This window comes from Ornithodoros turicata, chromosome 2 (assembly GCF_037126465.1).
Source record: "Ornithodoros turicata isolate Travis chromosome 2, ASM3712646v1, whole genome shotgun sequence".
In the NCBI taxonomy this organism is placed as follows: Eukaryota; Metazoa; Arthropoda; class Arachnida; order Ixodida; family Argasidae; genus Ornithodoros; species Ornithodoros turicata.
This window is the reverse complement of record NC_088202.1, coordinates 48,545,661-48,564,648: the sequence shown is the minus strand read 5'-3', so window position 1 is coordinate 48,564,648 and position 18,988 is coordinate 48,545,661.

Here is an 18,988-nt window from a genome sequence, read left to right as displayed (position 1 = left end):
AGCGTGAAAAGTCCGATGCGATGAAAGTCCTGCATAACACTTAAAACACAACTTCTGAAAAAAGAAGCGAGTTTACCGTTGCGTCATTTATGATTTATGCGTGAAGAAAACAGCAGTTTGCCACTTCCCTCCTCTCCCCTTCTCAAGAAGTGTGGCAATGCTGAGTGGCTTGTCATTAGTCTCCTCAAACAATCCCGCGCGATGATTGTACAGACGCTTTGACCAATGACAGGACACTCCGTATTGCCGCCGTCCTTGAGAAGAAGGAAAGCTTAAATTCCGGTTTCGTTCGCGCGTAAATCACGGACGACACAATGGATGAATCCCGTTCCGTTTGTATTCCTGTCAAGGTAACCATCTTTATTCGGTCGTCTTTATTTAAGCTGGCTTTCATTCCGCAACGAGAAATTTTTACGCTTCAGTGCCCGTTTAAGTCCTCGCCTTCTTCACACTCTGGATTCTATTATTTACGCCGTGAATACGCGACAGGTGCTATCATTTTTTTGTCTTCGTCTCCTTTCAGAAGACCTAAACGCTTGGAGCGGACCAGTGAATTCTAAGCGGGACGCGAACCCTGTTGTGACATCCGATGCCCTTGACTTGGGACGGTGCATAAATGGAAAACCAGCGTAAGAGAGTTTTGTATTGCCATATGCATTATTTCTTTCTCGTATGACTTATGTACCGTGTCTTCTGCTCGTGCCATATTTGTTCTGACGTCATGTGCTTTTGTGAGGGAAACGTACGCTCCCACGACTTCCACGCTGTGCAAACAGTTGTCTTATCACCTAACCAACTTCCTTTGCGCCATTCCAGAGGTTCAGCTAAATGTATCTGCTTTAGAGCACGCTTCTTGTCTTTGTCGGTGTGAGCAAGTTCTGTGTGTCACGCTGATATCAGCAGAAGCATGAATCACTAAGGTGCTAACCAGCAAGCTTGCAAAGAACCATTACTCTGCGCTCAGACACGGTTAATGGCACTGCCTCTGACGCAGCCACTGCATATTCTAATTCAATCAAGCCGCAGGGAGAGGAGCAGCTGACGTTTTTTCGCAAAGGGAAATGGAAAGCGGCCCTAAAGGTAATTGAGTTGCCACGCCATTCTGGATACGTCAGCACTTCTTCAAAATATAGTGTGCGTGGTGTACTAGATGCGCCATATCTAGATATTGCATGAATAGGCGTCTCCTCCACAAAACTGAGAATTTTCCTATCGTTTTGACGTTCATGCCACTTCTTGTTCGAGTGCATGTGGCAAAAAGTGCACGCTTCGCAGAATGTGCTCATTTTATCTTCTGGAGGTGTATTTGCTCAGCACAATGTACGGTAACCAAAACTCAATGGTACATGCCCAAGAATTAGGGACAAAACGTAAAGCAGGCTTCACCTAAAACGGCTCCCATAGAGCCTGTGTATTCTGGAACGAAAAGCGCGCGCTACATATTCTGCTGGCAGCGCTTTGCATTCGTTCTCTAATAGCATCTTGCCTCTGCCAGGACAAAACTTTTGAGCATTTTTTGGGGCATGAATAGTGGCATCTTCAAGGTTCCATTCGGGTTCCAAATTTTGAACATGTAAAGGAGCCTTCAATCGCCGCACGAACGCATAGCGGCGAAGCCTACGTTCAAGGCCACGCGCAACCACAGCTTTGGGAAATGGCTCGCCGCAGAAGAGACTACAACAGATAAAGAAGACAAACAAGAAATAACAATACGAAGAGCAAAGATTTGTGTGTTACTTCACGTGGTAAGGGTATAGGATATAAACAACTAAAAACTTGACAGCAGTTAGGAGAACTAACATCGTTGAGGTTATAAAGAGCAAACGTGTGTACATTATGGCTGTTACGAAGTCTGTTGGTATCTGCTAAACTGTGAGATATCAAACAAAACATAAAATAAAGGTGTGGTCGGAGTGAACGGCACAACAAAAAGAACAATAAATGATGACGGTGAGATGGGGTGTTTCACCGGGGGGGTGCGCACCCTACCCCACTGCACGTGGAACATTATGTGAAGATGATGAAGGAAGGATGAAAACACAAGAAAGAACTAAAATGAACGGCAGAAAATAGACCAACGACAGCTTAAGACGAGACATGTACTACTTTGCATTGGAAAATGTGATATCTGAGGTTCTACGATGTGCTAGGGTTGTCAAACCAAGTTTATCGAGGATAGGTTCATAATTATAGACACCAATGCGTCGGTCATAGAGAATTTACAATGACTCCAAGGGATTCGATGCTGTCATTCGGTCAATCTCTTATCTTTGAAAATTAGTGAAGCTAATTAAGTATACCATTTTAGTTAGCCATCGAACACTGATGCGACCGGATAGGAAAGATATCCGAGAGGCCAGGTATGTTAGGCGCCCAAACGGCACGTCCGGGGCTCTCATAAATTTTTAATAACAACTGTGCCACCTAACAAAGGACAACCTGTATATCCTCATGTGTTTCCATGCTGACTCCCGGAAGAATTCGAGGCTCGTTCGAGTAGACTGAATGTACAATCGTGTTTATGAAATATCGCAAAAAAAACTAAAAAATTGGACATGGTTGCAAAATTTGAGACATACAAAAATAAAAGATTTGACTAAAATTGGCGGGCTAAAGTGTGCCTAACGAACCAACATTCAGTTTGCTTATAGAAACAAGGTATTCTGAGGCACGATAGGTCTACAAGTTGTGTGAATGTTGGCGTGGATATGTCGCGGTGACGTAGACGGTGTCGCCTAGACGAAAAAAATGCTGGAGGCTTGAAGGCTCGGCAGTGCAGAGAACCTACGGATACGCATGTAAGATGAGGGAAGTAGGACAACCATGCACGCACACGCATGACGCTGAACTATAAAACCGATCTGTATATTCCGAAACTCCGAGTGGCTGAACACACCGTTTGTATAGACTGCCGGTTTCAATTCTTCTTTCTCGCTCTCTCCTTTTTCCTTTTTATTTTCTTTATTATTATTTCTTTTTTTTTTTTGGGGGGGGGGGCTTATTAATACCTGAAGACAATTTATGATACAGCTATAGGATGTCAGGCTTCCTCGCGAACGCTGGAGCCTCTCTCTAGGGAGGAAAGCGCAATTGTAAAAGGTGGTCACGTGTTCCGTTTGTATTATAACACATTACTCTGCTCTCTTTTGATCACAATAATGCTCGTTGCCTTGTCAATGTCATCTGCATTTTTTAGATACTGTAGATATGTCGTTCACCTCGAAACTGCAAAAAAAGTTAAGAAGTCACGACTTTCTGCTGTTTTTGTTTGATTTGCGATTATCTGGCGACTTTCTGTTGTCGTCATCTCTCAAAATCTCTCAAAATAAGCACAGTTTCAGACAACGAAAAAAAATAGAAAAGTAAAGAAAACATATCGTTCTGCTTTCCTGTCTTTTATTTTGCTTACTTAATACAGCTAAAGCCGTAGTGGCTCAAATCTATCCCTACTGCAGCCTAATGCCGCGTGCTTTTCGACAGCCGTACTCCTGGCTTTTCTTTTCGTCAGTGGAGAGGGTTCTAGCAGGTGTGCTGTCTTATCAGCGTAGTTCTTCTGAAGAGTTACAATCTTGATCCAGACGTACATGCTCGCGCTTTCAGCAGACTGCTTGGGACTGTGTTGTTCGCTATCGCATCTTTTTTCATTCGATCATTTTGTTTCTGTAGGTGTGAAGAAAAGTTTATTGACCGGTTGATAAGCAACTGCGTGCACCACGTAAAAATCAGTTGTGTAGGATCGATTGCTAATACGTATGAGTTGAATAAATACGAATGAAGCACGACGAACATTTGATTACACATAAGAGTTAGTGACGTCTTCATGTTGGAAAAAACTGCGCATGGCTGCATATGCGATCACAATGTCCTCCTTTTAACGTTGAAGCCAAAATAATCGGGGGCACTCCAAACCACGTTACTCAAGCTGTGACGCAACATTTGCCTCAGCTTGCCGTCGTCTGGATCTTTGGACGTCGTTCCCGATTTCCGTTCTTAGCTCACCTCGCGTCATAGAGTCCACATCTAACATGCGGGACACGCGCTGGTTGAGTTCGACACTTAAACCTGGCCTCCTTCCTCTTGGGTGCCACCTTCTTCCCAGTACGTGACGTCACGTTTCTGATATCTCCTAGCCTGTAGCCCAGACGAATTTTCTTCCAACTTTAACATATTTTAGCCCATCCCATGCTGCGTCCCATTTGTTTGTTCGCCGATGATGTAGGTTCTCTAAGACACAATTTATCTTTTCTAGTCCTTGGCTAGAAGGCCATCGTAGTCAGCGCTGCTGCATGTGGCTCATCGCGGCGTGATGCGAAAAAACATGTATATACGGGGTCACGCTCTACTGTCCGTACCTCTTGCATTTGTTTCCCAGATCTAGAAACATAGTTAGGACGTTTATCGTCTCCTGACGCAGATATTTCCCTGCAGTATCTTGCTCAATTCTTTTACCACACCTCTGAAAAGACCCCGTAACTGTGCTAGTTCATCTCTGGTGTCCGAGGACAGGGCTGGGGTCGCAAGGCGTGGTAGATTCTCAAGAAGTAAATCGTCATTCTTCCCTGTTAATGATGTGAATTTAGAAACTTCCGTGTTGCTGCCTGTGAGCAGTCTGACGTTCGCACCAGACACCTTTATAATCTCTGCCAGCTTTTTCACGTGTAATATATTCCTTGTATATACCCATACAGATTATCGAATACCCTTTTAGCAATTATTCGTTCTATGGCGTACAGGCAGTCTGAAGACATATAGGAAGGCCCATCTGTTCGTACTCCCGTCGCAGACTCCCAGAATTCTCAGCCGCGGAAAATAGGGGCACAAAAGCTCTTGCATACAGGAACAATAGCAAGAACGCGCGCAGAGCGAATAGGCTTTGGCAACGTCCTAGCATACTTCCTACTCAAGACAAGACCGCAGTGCTATCAGGTCCAGTGGATATCTTAATGAACAAGGAATGATTTCATTAGATGAAGTATGGAAGGGAAAAAAAGTCACTAAAATCAAAGAAAACAATAAGTCGGTCGTTACTTTTGTGCACGGGTTTCGTTGATAGCTGCAGTAATCGCCTTCGCCTTTCTGTGTGTCGTGTGGTTAATGCAGAAGTCGTGATGAAGCGGGCAACTCAACAAGATACAGATAAAATAATAATTCCGCGCTTGATACCCCGGTACGAGTACATCATGAGCCGTGCAGCAGTGGCCGGTCTGCAACCGCTGTAAGAAAAAAAGAAAAGAAAAACAAAGAGAGAGAGAGAAACTTCAGTAGTCGAGTGGCATAGGCGAGTCCCGCAAACGGAGCTGATTATCGCTCTTATCTCTTATCGCTCTCAAAGCATGTACGCGGAAGGTGGACGGTTGTTATGCTGTGAGATCTACAGACTCATGTATTTATTTCCCTTGGCGGCCATGGAGGCAATACAAACGGGAGGTTAGCATTTCGTAGCACAATGTTAACATAGCAGCATACAACCACATGAAAAAAATGTGCAGATACGTAGAGGTAAATAAACAACTACATGAAAAATTTTGGTCAACTAGAGCAAACAATGACAACACGTACAAAGTGGAAATTGAAAATTTACGATGCAGCGCAATGGTCATGCCAGCCAGACGCGTGAGCCTTCCTCCTTCATCTCCCCCTCTTCATCCCTTCCCTACAGCAAAGTGCCGCCAGTGTAGGCATGCAGATCGCTCCAATTTCCACGTCACCCCTCCGCCCGCAATGGTCGCATAAGCATTTCTTAAATTGTTTGGCATCGGTAATGGAATGCATATAAGCTCTTGAATTAACGATCCTCTTAGGTATTATTATGATAATCAATTTTGTGAAACAAACACAAGTTATTATTCGGCCAGTGGAAAGCAGACTCAGATGTACGGCAACATGAAAAACTCAGTGCGGCACCCCCCATTGTTCTCTATAGAACCCCGCTTCATTGCCCCTGATGTTTTGCGCATGAAGATACAAATAGTCGAGCAGCTTCTTGAAAACCTGCTCTGGAAATGCAGGACGTAGACACTGCTAATAGAGTGCGCGATCCAAAAGGAAAAGACACGTCCGTGAGAAAACTGGTGGACATTATAAAGGAAACTGGCGCGAACGTCAGACTGCTCACTGACAGCAAAACGGAAGTCGCTAAATTCACATCATTAACAGGAAAGGATGTCGATTTACTTTACATTAACAGGAAAGGATAAGAACGGAAATCGGGAACGACGTCCAAAGATCCAGACGACGGCAAGCTGAGGCAAATGTTGCGTCACAGCTTGAGTAACGTGGTTTGGAGTGCCCCCGATTATTTTGGCTTCAACGTAAGAAGGAGGACATTGTGATCGCATATGCAGCCATGCGCTGTTCTTTCCAACATGAAGACGTCACTAACTCTTATGTGTAATCAAATGTTCGTCGTGCTTCATTCGTATTTATTCAACTCATACGTATTAGCAATCGATCCTACACAACTGACTTTTACGTGGTGCACGCAGTTGCTTATCAACCGGTCAATAAACTTTTCTTCACACCTACAGAAACAAAGATGATCGAATGAAAAAAGACGCGATAGCGAACAACACAGTCCCAAGCAGTCTGCTGAAAGCGCGAGCATGTACGTCTGGATCAAGATTGTAACTCTTCAGAAGAACTACGCTGATAAGACAGCACACCTGCTAGAACCCTCTCCACTGACGAAAAGAAAAGCCAGGAGTACGGCTGTCGAAAAGCACGCGGCATTAGGCTGCAGTAGGGATAGATTTGAGCCACTACGGCTTTAGCTGTATTAAGTAAGCAAAATAAAAGACAGGAAAGCAGAACGATATGTTTTCTTTACTTTTCTATTTTTTTTCGTTGTCTGAAACTGTGGTTATTTTGAGAGATTTTGAGAGATGACGACAACAGAAAGTCGCCAGATAATCGCAAATCAAACAAAAACAGCAGAAAGTCGTGATTTCTTCACTTTTTTGTAGTTTCGAGGTGAACGACATATCTACAGTGTCTAAAAAATGCAGATGACATTGACAAGGCAACGAGCATTATTGTGGTCAAAAGAGAGCAGAGTAATGTGTTGTAATACAAACCGACCAAGTGACCGCCTTTGCGCTTTCCTCGCTAGAGAGGCTCCTGCGTTAGCGAGCACCCTGACATCCTATAGCTGTATCATAAATTGTCTTCAGGTATTAATAAGCCGCCCCCCCCCCAAAAAAAAAAAGAAAAAGGGAAAAGGAGAGATCGAGAAAGAAGAAACGAAACCGGCAGTCTATACAAACGGTGTGTTCATCCACTCGGAGTTTCGGAATATATAGATCGGTTTTATAGTTCAGCGTCATGCGCGTGTGTGCATGGTTGTCCTACTTCCCTCATCTTACATGCGTATCCGTAGGTTCTCTGCATTGCTGAGCCTTCAGCCTTCAGCATTTTTTTCGTCTAGACGACACCATCTACGTCACCGCGACATGTCCACGCCAACATTCACTCAACTTATAGATCTATCGTGCCTCAAAATACCTTGTTTCTACAATCAAATTGAATGTTGGTTCGTTAGTCAATTTTAGTCAAATCATTTATTTGTGTATGTCTCAAATTTTGCAACCATGTCATTTTTTTTAGTTTCCTTTTTTGTGTGTGTGCGCTATTTCATAAAGACGATTGTACATTCGGTCTACTCGAACAAGCCTCGAATTCTTCCGGGAGTCAGCATGGAAGCACATGAGGATATACAGGTTGTCCTTTGTTAGGTGTCACAGTTGTTATTAAAAATTTATGAGAGCCCCGGACGTGCCGTTTGGGCGCCTAACATGCCTGGCCTCTCGGATATCTTTCCTAGCCGGTCTCATCAGTGTTCGATGGCTAACTAAAATGGTATACTTAATTAGCTTCACTAATTTTCAAAGATAAGAGATTGACCGAATGACAACATTGAATCCCTTGGAGTCATTGTACATTCTCTATGACCGACACATTGGTGTCTATAATTATGAACCTATCCTCGATAAACTTGGTTTGACAACCCTAGCATATCGTAGAACCTCAGATATCACATTTTCCTGTGCAAAGTAGTACATGTCGTCTTAAGCTGTCGTTGGTCCATTTTTTGCTGTTCATTTTAGTTCTTTCTTGTGTTTTCATCCTTCCTTCATCATCTTCACATAATGTTCCACGTGCAGTGGTGTAGGGTACGCACCTCCGCGGTGAAACGCCCCATCTCATCGTCATCATTTATTGTTGTCTTTGTTGTGCCGTTCACTCCGACCACACCTTTATTTTATGTTTTGTTTGATTGCTCACAGTCTAGCAGATGATACCAACAGACTTCGTAACAGCCATAATGTATACACGTTTGCTCTTTATTACAACCTCAACGATGTTAGTTCTCCTAACTGCTGTCAAGTTTTTAGTTGTTTATATCCTATACCCTTACCACGTGAAGTAACACACAAATCTTTGCTCTTCGTATTGTTATTTCTTGTTTGTCTTCTTTATCTGTTGTAGTCTCTTCTGCGGCGAGCCATTTCCCAAACCCGTGGTTGCGCGTGGCCTTGAACGTAGGCTTCGCCGCAACGCGTTCGTGCGGCGATGGAAGTCCCCTTTACATGTTCAAAATTTGGAACCCGAATGGAACCTTGAAGATGCCACTATTCATGCCCAAAAAAATGCTCAAACGTTTTTTTCCTGGCAGAGGCAAGATGCTATTAGAGAACGAATGCAAAGCGCTGCCAGCAGAATATGTAGCACGCGCTTTTCGTTCCAGAATACACAGGCTCTATGGGAGCCGTTTTAGGTGAAGCCTGCTTTACGTTTTGTCCCTAATTCTTGGGCATGAGTTATTTAAAATGAACTAGCTTCCACCGTAAGTAACGCACAGTTGCAAGCGAGTAAGCCCACAGAAGGAGGAAGCAATTCGCTCGGGATGTTTGGCCTTGGAAATTTAATTATGCACTACGGTTCTGCTTTGAGAGTTCACGGTAGGTGCAGAAATAGACAGCGTGCATGCTTTCCAGGTAGCGGTACCTACGACGACGGTAGCATCTCTTGAGTTTAAGGATGTCTGGAACAAGGACGTATGGGACGAGGAGACGGCGAAGAACAGGAACAGCGTCCCTCGGTGTCAGCGACACCTGTGCAAGCCGCGTGCCCCAAGCAAGCAATGGCCAACGGCGAATGGTATGTATGAGTTTGGATGACGCTTGGCCATCATTTGCAAGCCAACTGTGGTGCACTGTTGCGCCATGCTATGCATATCGAGGCTTGGTACCTGGTGGTAGGCCAACGTCTTTGGTATACAGGCAGATGACCAGCGAGTTGTACGACACATTCGCCGCCTTGCGGTAACTGTTCCACATTTCGTACACGTCATGAGATGTAGAAATGAAAATATACCATATTGCGCTTAATCGCGGCACCCTCCACCTATATCATACAACAGAACTTCACCGTAGAGCACAATGAAAACCAATCATTGCACAGAATGATACCTTTATCGCTCTTGAGTTGCGCAAAGCGCTGGGCGTATGCCTTTTCGGAACAATTCATACAGCTGTATAAGTTCCACAAAAAGTATCAAAACGGTGTACGCCTCCAGTTTTAGACGAATCTGAGTAGAGGACGATGCCACTGGACATTCTGGTTGGCTAGCAGCGCGCTATGTCGTGAAATTATCTGCCGATACTGTCATTACCCCTCCCCCTCTTTTATGTCCTCTCTCCTCCATCCGCCTTTCTTTTTCTTTTTTTGGCTATAGACGTGACGACGCCCTCTTCTGTGTGGCCAACAACGGCGAGCCGATCCTGCAATTACCCCCCCCCCCCTCTCTCTCTCTCTCTCTTATGTCGGCACAGTTCCCTTAGATGTCGGCCCAGGGCGCACGTTCCCACAGGGCGTCAGTCGTGACGTTGCCCACCTCTGTGAGGCCGACAGCGGCGAGCCCTTTCACCAGCGCCACCACCATGGCGCTGGCCTCTTTTATGATTGCACAATCTGAGCAGCAGCATACATCTGAAGATACCATTGTAGCTGTGGAATTGTGGTTTGGATGACCGCGTTCCACGCCGTGACTGGGAGATGACTAGTGACGTGCGTATATTCGAATTTTTGAAATATTCAAGCGAATATACTTATATATTCAATTGGTATTCTGAACCGAATACGGAATTCGGCATTCGAATTGCGAATCGAATCGAATGCCTCCTCCATATCGAATATATTCGAATGGTTGCAAAATGCCACGCAAGGACAAACCATTGATCTACAGCTAAACTGTTTTGTTTTTCTTAATAAACATATACCCCACCCCCACCCCATCCCATCCCACTGTCAGAGACGCCGAGACACTGTTTAAGTGCGCTTCCTTATGTCAAAACGAGGTGGCGCAGCCCTCTGCTTCGTCCTTGTTTTCTCTTGCATAGCGTACTCATGGTGGCGGGTCCCTCCTGTACAATGTTGGGAACCAAGTCTCCGAGTGGTAGCGTGATGGAGGTAGAGGATCAGGGGTCCGGTCTTCGTAATAAAACAAGCATTTATTGCAGCATGGTGACAACTGAAGACAGACAGACAACTCAAGAATTGGGGTTCATGTCGCTTCGATGCAGCACTGAGACTGGACGAAGGGCAGTTAAAACAGGGAGACAAACGTATCTGCAAACTCTCAACTTACAGGAATTTATTTGCGCAGACAAATTTAAACAATCAAGAAGGAAAATAGGTGGCGCACTAGCTACACAAAATTCTATGCCCCTAGTGTGGTCCACGTGGGCCCGCAAGGTCAACCCCACACTCCACGTTTAGAAACTCTTTTTCTAGGTCAGTCAGCGCAAGGGACGGGGCACTGATACAATGTGTCCCTTTGCTGTGAATACAGAAGGTTTCAATAATCTCGGGTACAGTCTTATCAGAGTTCTTGCACAAAACAGATGTTTTATCGAAGCATGGTATGCACTCGCAGTCCCTACAGTGCAGGCCAAGGTGGCCTGATGGGGTGCGGCGCATAGTCGATGCATGTTCCATAAGTCGGACGTTCAAGCACCGCCCCGACTGACCAATATAACACGCACCACAATCTAGAGGAATAGAATATATGGGCCTAAGTCGCAGGCAACAAAAGGCTTTTTGTGGCGAATGCCACACCCCCGAACAATACGCTCTTTATTAATGTGTGAGCAAAGACTTTGCAACTTGCGTGGAGCAGAGAATATAACCGGAATATCAAACCTGCGCGCAATCCTTTTTATATTGTGAGATATCCTATGTACATAGGGTATGACCACTGGCCTGGCAAGGGGCGTGACAAATGTCCTTTTCGGAGTAGATACCCTATGTACATAGGATATCTCACAATATAAAAAGGATTGCGGGCAGGTTTGATATTCCGGTTATATTCTCTGCTCCACGCAAGTTGAAAGTCTTTGCTCACACATTAATAAAGAGCGTATTGTTCGGGGGTGTGGCATTCGCCACAAAAAGCCTTTTGTTGCCTGCGACTTAGGCACCATATATTCTATTCCTCTAGATTGTGGTGCGTGTTATATTGGTCAGTCGGGGCGGTGCTTGAACGTCCGACTTATGGAACATGCATCGACTATGCGCCGCACCCCATCAGGCCACCTTGGCCTGCACTGTAGGGACTGCGAGTGCATACCATGCTTCGATAAAACATCTGTTTTGTGCAAGAACTCTGATAAGACTGTACGCGAGATTATTGAAGCCTTCTGTATTCACAGAAAAGGGACACATTGTATCAGTGTCCCGTCCCTTGCGCTGACTGACCTAGAAAAAGAGTTTCTAAACGTGGAGTGTGGGGTTGACCTTGCGGGCCCACGTGGACCACACTAGGGGCATAGAATTTTGTGTAGCTAGTGCGCCACCTATTTTCCTTCTTGATTGTTTAAATTTGTCTGCGCAAATAAATTCCTGTAAGTTGAGAGTTTGCAGATACGTTTGTCTCCCTGTTTTAACCGCCCTTCGTCCCGGCTCAGTGCTGCATTGAAGCGACATGAACTATCACCAACTCATCCCCTTCCTCCCTTTGAAGAATTGGGGTCCCACGCTTAAATAGGAAACATAAACGCAAGGGCGTCATCTCTAAGGATTATATACAAGAGTCCGTGGGCCAGGTCCGTTCCACAAATCCATCCCACAGTCTGGGAACTAGGGCGCACCGCCTATGGACTCGGCTAGCGAGGTCCGGTTTGGTCAGTGGGACGAAAAGGCTGTGTGGGACGAAAAGGCTAAAAGGCTCTTATCGATAGCTGACCCGTTCTTGGAACTGGACGAGCCTCTCTCGTGGTTTGGCGCCAAGTGGCATGAAAATATGGCAGTCATGTCTTTAACGACACCTCCTCGCCGGGCTGGTCATCACGAAGGGGTTGCAGTTCCTGACACTGCTCCGCTGGGTTAATGAGACGTGGGCCCCGCTGATATGATGGCCAGTCTTTTTCTTTCTAATGGACACCTTGGATCTTTGTTAGGCGCCGTTTCCGAAAAGCTCGTCAGGGGGGTGGGGACCCTTCGACCTAGAAGCTCTGGACCCCGATCTTTGACGACCTAGGGAAGAGGTCCAGCAACAGCGCTTCGCGCGTCTCCCGACCTGACTCCAACCAGGCTGTCAATACGTTTACAGTTGTTCAAGCTATTTTGCATCCCATAATCACGATACACTAAAATTATTATATTCATCTTATAACACTAAATGAAAGTTCATGGATTCTTTAGAGCGCACGAGTCACAGGTACAACGTACTGGAAGATTTTCCCGTTATTTACAGCAGGATCAATTGACCCGAACTTATCCAGCGTCTAAAAGCCCCGACTCAGGCCATCGACGCTACCATTGGGGCTCCCTTTTTTGTACCGTATCTCAAAATTGTATTGTTGGAGTTAGAATTATATGTTCATTATATATTGGAGCACCGTGCTCCACCGGAGCAAACGGCCGTTTGTTGAAGACATGTTTTGCAGCCATGTCAACGGGCAGTGATCCGTTTCGATGATGAACTTTGCACCTGATAAATAGCACGACAGCTTCTGCACCGCCCACACGAGACATGCACACTCCTCTTCTGAAGCAGTGTATATGCCTCTTCTTGCGTGGTTAGCTTTCGGCTTACGAGTACAACAGGTCGTGCTCTGCCGCGTTTATCTAGTTGACAAGGAACGGCGCCCAACCCTCGATTGCTTGCACCACATTGGACGACAACCGTACGCGTATGATCTGGTGCGATCAGCACAGGTTCTCGGGTTAACGCAGTCTCTAACGATTGAAAGGGCTCCTTCTGAGAGTCCCACGCGAGGGTTGTGGTGCATTTTTCTGGGGCTCATCAGTTAGCGCGCTGTTTAAGTGCGAATAGTTGGAAATATAATGTTGATAATATCTGGTAAGACCGAGGAATACTCGTATAACGGACTTGGTCGTGCGACGGAGGTAGTTGACAGAGGCGGCGATTTTCGCATTGTAAGGACGGCGGAACCCTTGTCCCACAATGTGCCCCAAATAGCTGAGTAACTGACACTTTCGGGAACGAGCCGTGAGACCTGCCTCCTGAAGTCTACGTAGCACACTTCTCAGGTGTATAACGTGCTTCTCCCAGCTATTCGAAAATAGCTGGGCAATATGGGGAAGCTGGGCAAGCTGGGGAAAATATGGCAACGTCATCTAAATACGCTAGTGCAATGTCGCCTGGTCCATGAAGAACCCAATCCATTAGCTTGGAAAAGCAAAATGGCGCGTTCTTCTGTCTGAACGCTAATATGACGGGGCGACAGGTGCCAAACGAGGAGACAAACGCTGCGTAACGACTCGCACTCTCCGTAAGAGGCACCTGTCAGTGTCCGCCTTACCAAATCCAGTGTGGAAGTGGAAATGAAATTGGTTCCATCACAGATCCCAACCGCTCCTCAATGTTCGGTATAGGATACGTTTCATCACGTGTTCTAGAATTAAGTCGACGATAATTTATACACGGACGGGGGTCTTTCCCAGGGGCCTCAACCAGAATCATAGGTGACGTGAAGTCACTCCCGGCCGGTTCTATCACTCCCAGTTCCTACATGGCTGTTTTAGAAATGGCTAGCTTTAGATCCTCCTTCTGCGACGGTTCTAGATTTTCCCCTATACAAGCGGTTTCGAAAATTTCTGCTGTCGTAAGCTGTTTGTTGGTGCCGACATCAGGAATTTCGTTATGCTCCTCCTCGAGCGCGTTTAATGTCATGTTTACTACAGCCTCCCGACCTCTGTAGGGCTTGATGAGATCGCAGTGGTGTACTGGTGGTGTAATCCTTTATTTGCCGCCTTCCTATTTCTACCGCGCAATTCGTTTCCGAAATCTTTTGGATTACCTTAATGGGTCCTTCCCCTTGCACCTCTAACTTATTTTGTTTGGACGGCTTTAGCAACATCACCTGGTCTCCAACTGCAAATGAACGCTTTCGGGCTGTCTTATCATAGTAAGCCTTTGATTTTTCTTGGGCGAATCGTATATTTTGTCCAATTACTTCCTTCGCACGGCTCAATCGATCTAGCAGATTTAACACGTACTCGACCACCGTGGGCTGTTCACCTTGCCCCTCCCATGATTTCCGTAGCTTTCACAAAGGGCACTTTAGGCTTCTTCTGTACGCTAACTCGGCCAGAGAAACGTCCGTCGTGTCATGTCGTGCACAACGTAGCACGAACATAGCCGCCGGCAAACAAGCTTTTAAATCTCTTTGATGCTCGGAGCACAGGGAACGCAGCACCCACTTTAGAACGGAGTGGACTCGTTCAACACTATTAGATTACGGATGGTAAATAGAGCTATGAAGCACCTTCATTCGGCATCTTTCAAAGAACGTCGTCGTTAGGGCGCTCGTGAATACGCTGCCGTTATCACACAGTATCTCTGCCGGAAAAACCCACCCGAGCAAACATTGGCAGCAGTGCATCAACTACATTCGCCGAACTTATTTCTTTCAGGGGTATCGCCTCGGGGAATTTTGTGGCTGGGCACAGCGCGGTCAACATATTGCGAGATCCAGATGATGACGAAGGAAGCGGTCTCACTATGTCGATCACGAGTCGACAGAATGGCTCAGTAATTATTGGGACAACTTGCATCGGAGCCGTCTTTTTGTCGCCTGACTTGCCTACCCGTGACAAACATCGCATTACCTTATAAAATGGTCCACATCATTCCAGCCGCCTGACCAATAACAATCGCGCGCCAGCTGAAACTTGGTTATCCGCGCGCCTAAATGTCCGACCCAAGAGCTAGAGTGCTCTAGATGTAGTAGGTCGTTTAAATACTTTTGGGGGACCATCAAATGTTCAACTACCTCGCCTTTTCTATCCTGGTAGTGTCTCTAGAGTAAACCCGATTTCACATGGACGCTAACGTTGTTTTTTTGCTAAGCCCTCCTCAACCTTGTGGCGCAAGTCGATGAGGGACGGATCACTTTGCTGCTCGCCTGGACTGACTTCTCTACGCTAGCGAGGGCTTGGCAGTTCGCGACACTGGAGGAAGGGCTTCGCATTCAGTCGTCGCCAGGTTTATGTCCATAGCGGGAGTTTCTCCACTACATAGTTCGCATGTCTAATCTACTGTCACACTTTTCTCTTCTCGTCCCTTACCGTTTTCATTCACTGCGTCGGACTCTAACCGTTGCTCTAATGGTGGTGTCGCATGGTTTGGAGCATTCCCTTTGTCGTCAAATTGCAATTTTGTCGCAAGCTGCCTGGCCTTTGCACGTGTCTAGGAAAGCACAGCAACTTCCGAAAAGCACTGTCCCCTCTCCTTCAACATTTGGTCAAACTTGTAAAAAAAAACAGGTACGGGTAGCAAAGAGGGAGGTTCTTGGACACCGAAGCTTCGATCACAAGAATCCCGAATGGGCCTTCGATCATTACCCGTGCTACTGGCAAACATACGCTGTGCTCCTCCGCGACCTGTTTGCTCCAAGCACATTCGCTAGTGTAATCTGCCTGCGTAACGTAGGATGGGTACACTACATCCATCGTAGTGGCAGTATCGCAGAGAACCTTGCATTGTTTTCCGTTCACCACCATATCTCGCATGTAAGGCTCTAGCAAATTGGCATTCTCCAGGCAGTTACTGACGTAAGACTAAGACATGACAACCCTGTCTGGACAGGATTATATGTCAAAGGGTTCAACGTGTTGGAGGGTCCAACGAGCAGGAGGATCCAACGTTGGATCCTTCCGCTCGTTGTATACTTTAACACATTGGATCTTCCAGCACGTTTGCACCCCCCTGCTCGTTGTATACTCCAACACAATGGATCTTTCAACACGTTTGGGTCCTTTAGCTCTTTGGAAACTTCTTCACGCGTTCCCCTATACTTTGCGGGAAAGATTAATACCGCAATAACCAGATGGCTGAAAAACATGGCGCGCGTGCGGTTGGGGACTATACTATGCATGCGTGGTATGCACATCACTGCGAACGGAAATTGAAATCTAAATGAACGGTAGCATTCGTGTGTGGTCATAGTTTTTTGCGCATTCGTGTGTGGTCATAGTTTTTTGCGCATTATGTTCTTTTTTGTGCCCCCCCTCCCCCCCAACTGAGGCTCTTTCTCTCACTTTACTTCTATGCAGAGTACGTTAGAAGTGTGGCGGCATCATTTTGTGTAACTGTTGGGCCAAATAGCTATGCAGTACATACAGTGCTTTCACAAAAAATTATATTCACATATAATTCCGCGGTCTGGTAATAACATTTGCGGTCGGTTCATTTCATACTGAACCCTTCACAAAACGCAGCAATATTTAAACCTGCACAATCCCTTTTCTAGCTGCATGCATTTTTGGTAAAAGAAATAGGGTGAAATCGGAGCAGCGACTCTGGACGAAACTTGGTGCCGAAATGCGAAATATATGTGCATTTATTTCGACAATAATCAAAATAGCGCGGAAAGGGACAACACTTCGTCTGGGACGGTAAGATTCCTATTGCGGCTATACGGTCCAGGTATCTCAGAACATCACTGCAATTTGTTTGGTAGTTCTCCAGTCACGGCCTGGCACTAACGATGTTGATCTCATGAGGGACGAAACCTCTAAGTAAATTTTGTTACGTTATGTCGGAGCTCTCTACTTTACCATTTATTATTGTTGTTATCTATAATTGGATCCTTCGTCACGCATTGTATCCTTGCTCCCGTTGGATCTTCCGTCGCTGCTTGGACCCATCTTCACGTTGGATACTTCATGCCGGTGTCACGTGACCCGATTGGATCCTCCTTTTCGTTGGACCCTTACGCTCGTTGGACTCTCGAGCCACAAGCGTCTGGACAGTTGGCCACGTAATGCCAGGGTTTCTTGCACGTGTAACAAACGCCCTGTCTCTTTGCCTCGAACACCTTTGTGGCCTATCCTGAACCCAGAATTTTGCCGACTCTGGAACACAACGATAAAATTGCTCGAGTGCGAGCACTCAACGACCTTGTCATGGTTGCTGTACACCTCAGAGCTCTTTAACCATTCTGTTAGGTATGCCTTGAGGCTCTACGCAAATTCGGCATAGGACTGATGTACCTTTATCTCGGAGGCGCGGAACTGTTGTCGAAACGCTCCGGTGGACAACCGAAACTTTTTTAGGAACGCAGACCTCGTCTTATCGGCGTTATCGGCGTCCTCCTTGCTCAAGCGCGCAATTACGTTGGCAACCTCGCATGGGTCAGAAGCTTCTGGGGCAAAGACTCGCGGTCAAAACCAACTATGTCACAACATATTTCAAAGTTCATCACAAACAAACCAATGTCCTCCCCGATTTTGAATGGCTGCAGAAGATCCTTTATTTTGACCCTTTTTTCCTCCTCGTTTCTTAGTGCTTCACCTTTCGCGCGCGCTTTTTTGCGACAATCGATCAGGCGGGGCTAATGCAGCACTTTTACCTTTTTTTTCCCTCTCTCGACTATTGCTATACTGCGCATAGTTTTGTTGGGTCTCCGGTTACCTGTGGAGGGCTTCGTATTGCTATAAAAATAGTGAGGTTGGCTTGGCAACTTTCAAAGCTGGATTGAAAAAAAAATTCTCTCAATAAAAATTGTCGAAAATATTCCTAAATGGCGGGAACAGTTTAAGATGGTAATTGCCGAAAGTCCCGCAATACTTCGGCGAGCACGTCGCAGGTTGCATTTTTTTTATCACTGTAGGTGAAACACCCTGTACACAGGGTGCTTTTTATTCGTTACAGCTATTTTATATATATATAAAACGCAATACAAAATACAGAAACCGACACTGAAGATTGTTGTTTAAGTTTAATTTGTACAAGCTTTCGCGTGGAGGTTCACGCTTCCTCAGGTACAAAGTGAAGTGGTGACACACATAAGTATATATAGTATAGACATATACGCGACTAAACACACTGCTGTACAAAGAAAGGGAAGGGGAAAGCAGATATGGTGTCACATGTCTGTGTATAATGAATTCCTGGGCAGACGGATAAGTGACCTCTTTTTAACAGTTTAAGAACAGTAAAAGGTGTTATTGTGAACAAAAAGGATCTCCAACCCAGTTTCACGGAATGGGGGTCAGGAGTATTGGAAACGAGTGGCACAGAATAGACAAAAGGGAAGGTTACGGATTATCTGACTGAGAATCAGACGATGACTGAAGCGAAGATTCACTTGTGTACAAATAAATATAGATGTATAACTATCAAATTTACATAAGCGGATATAACGAGCCAGGACTAAGATTCAGACCATTTGGTGTGCGACACTTGAATTGCGAAATTAAGTAGGACTCTCTATTCTTACGTTTAATGTCGGTGCGGAACCCAGATTCTAGCAATATAATTTTCAAATCAGTTTCAAAATCGTGATTAGGTTGATTGAAATGAATGGCGACAGGACTTTGGAGGGCATTTAGGATATCAAATTTGTGGCCGTAAAATCTTTTTCTCATTGTGTTGGAGGTTTCACCGATGTATTGTGAATTGCACTTGCAGCAAAATATCAATAACAAATATTGGGTGAATTACAGTGGAGTGAATGACGAA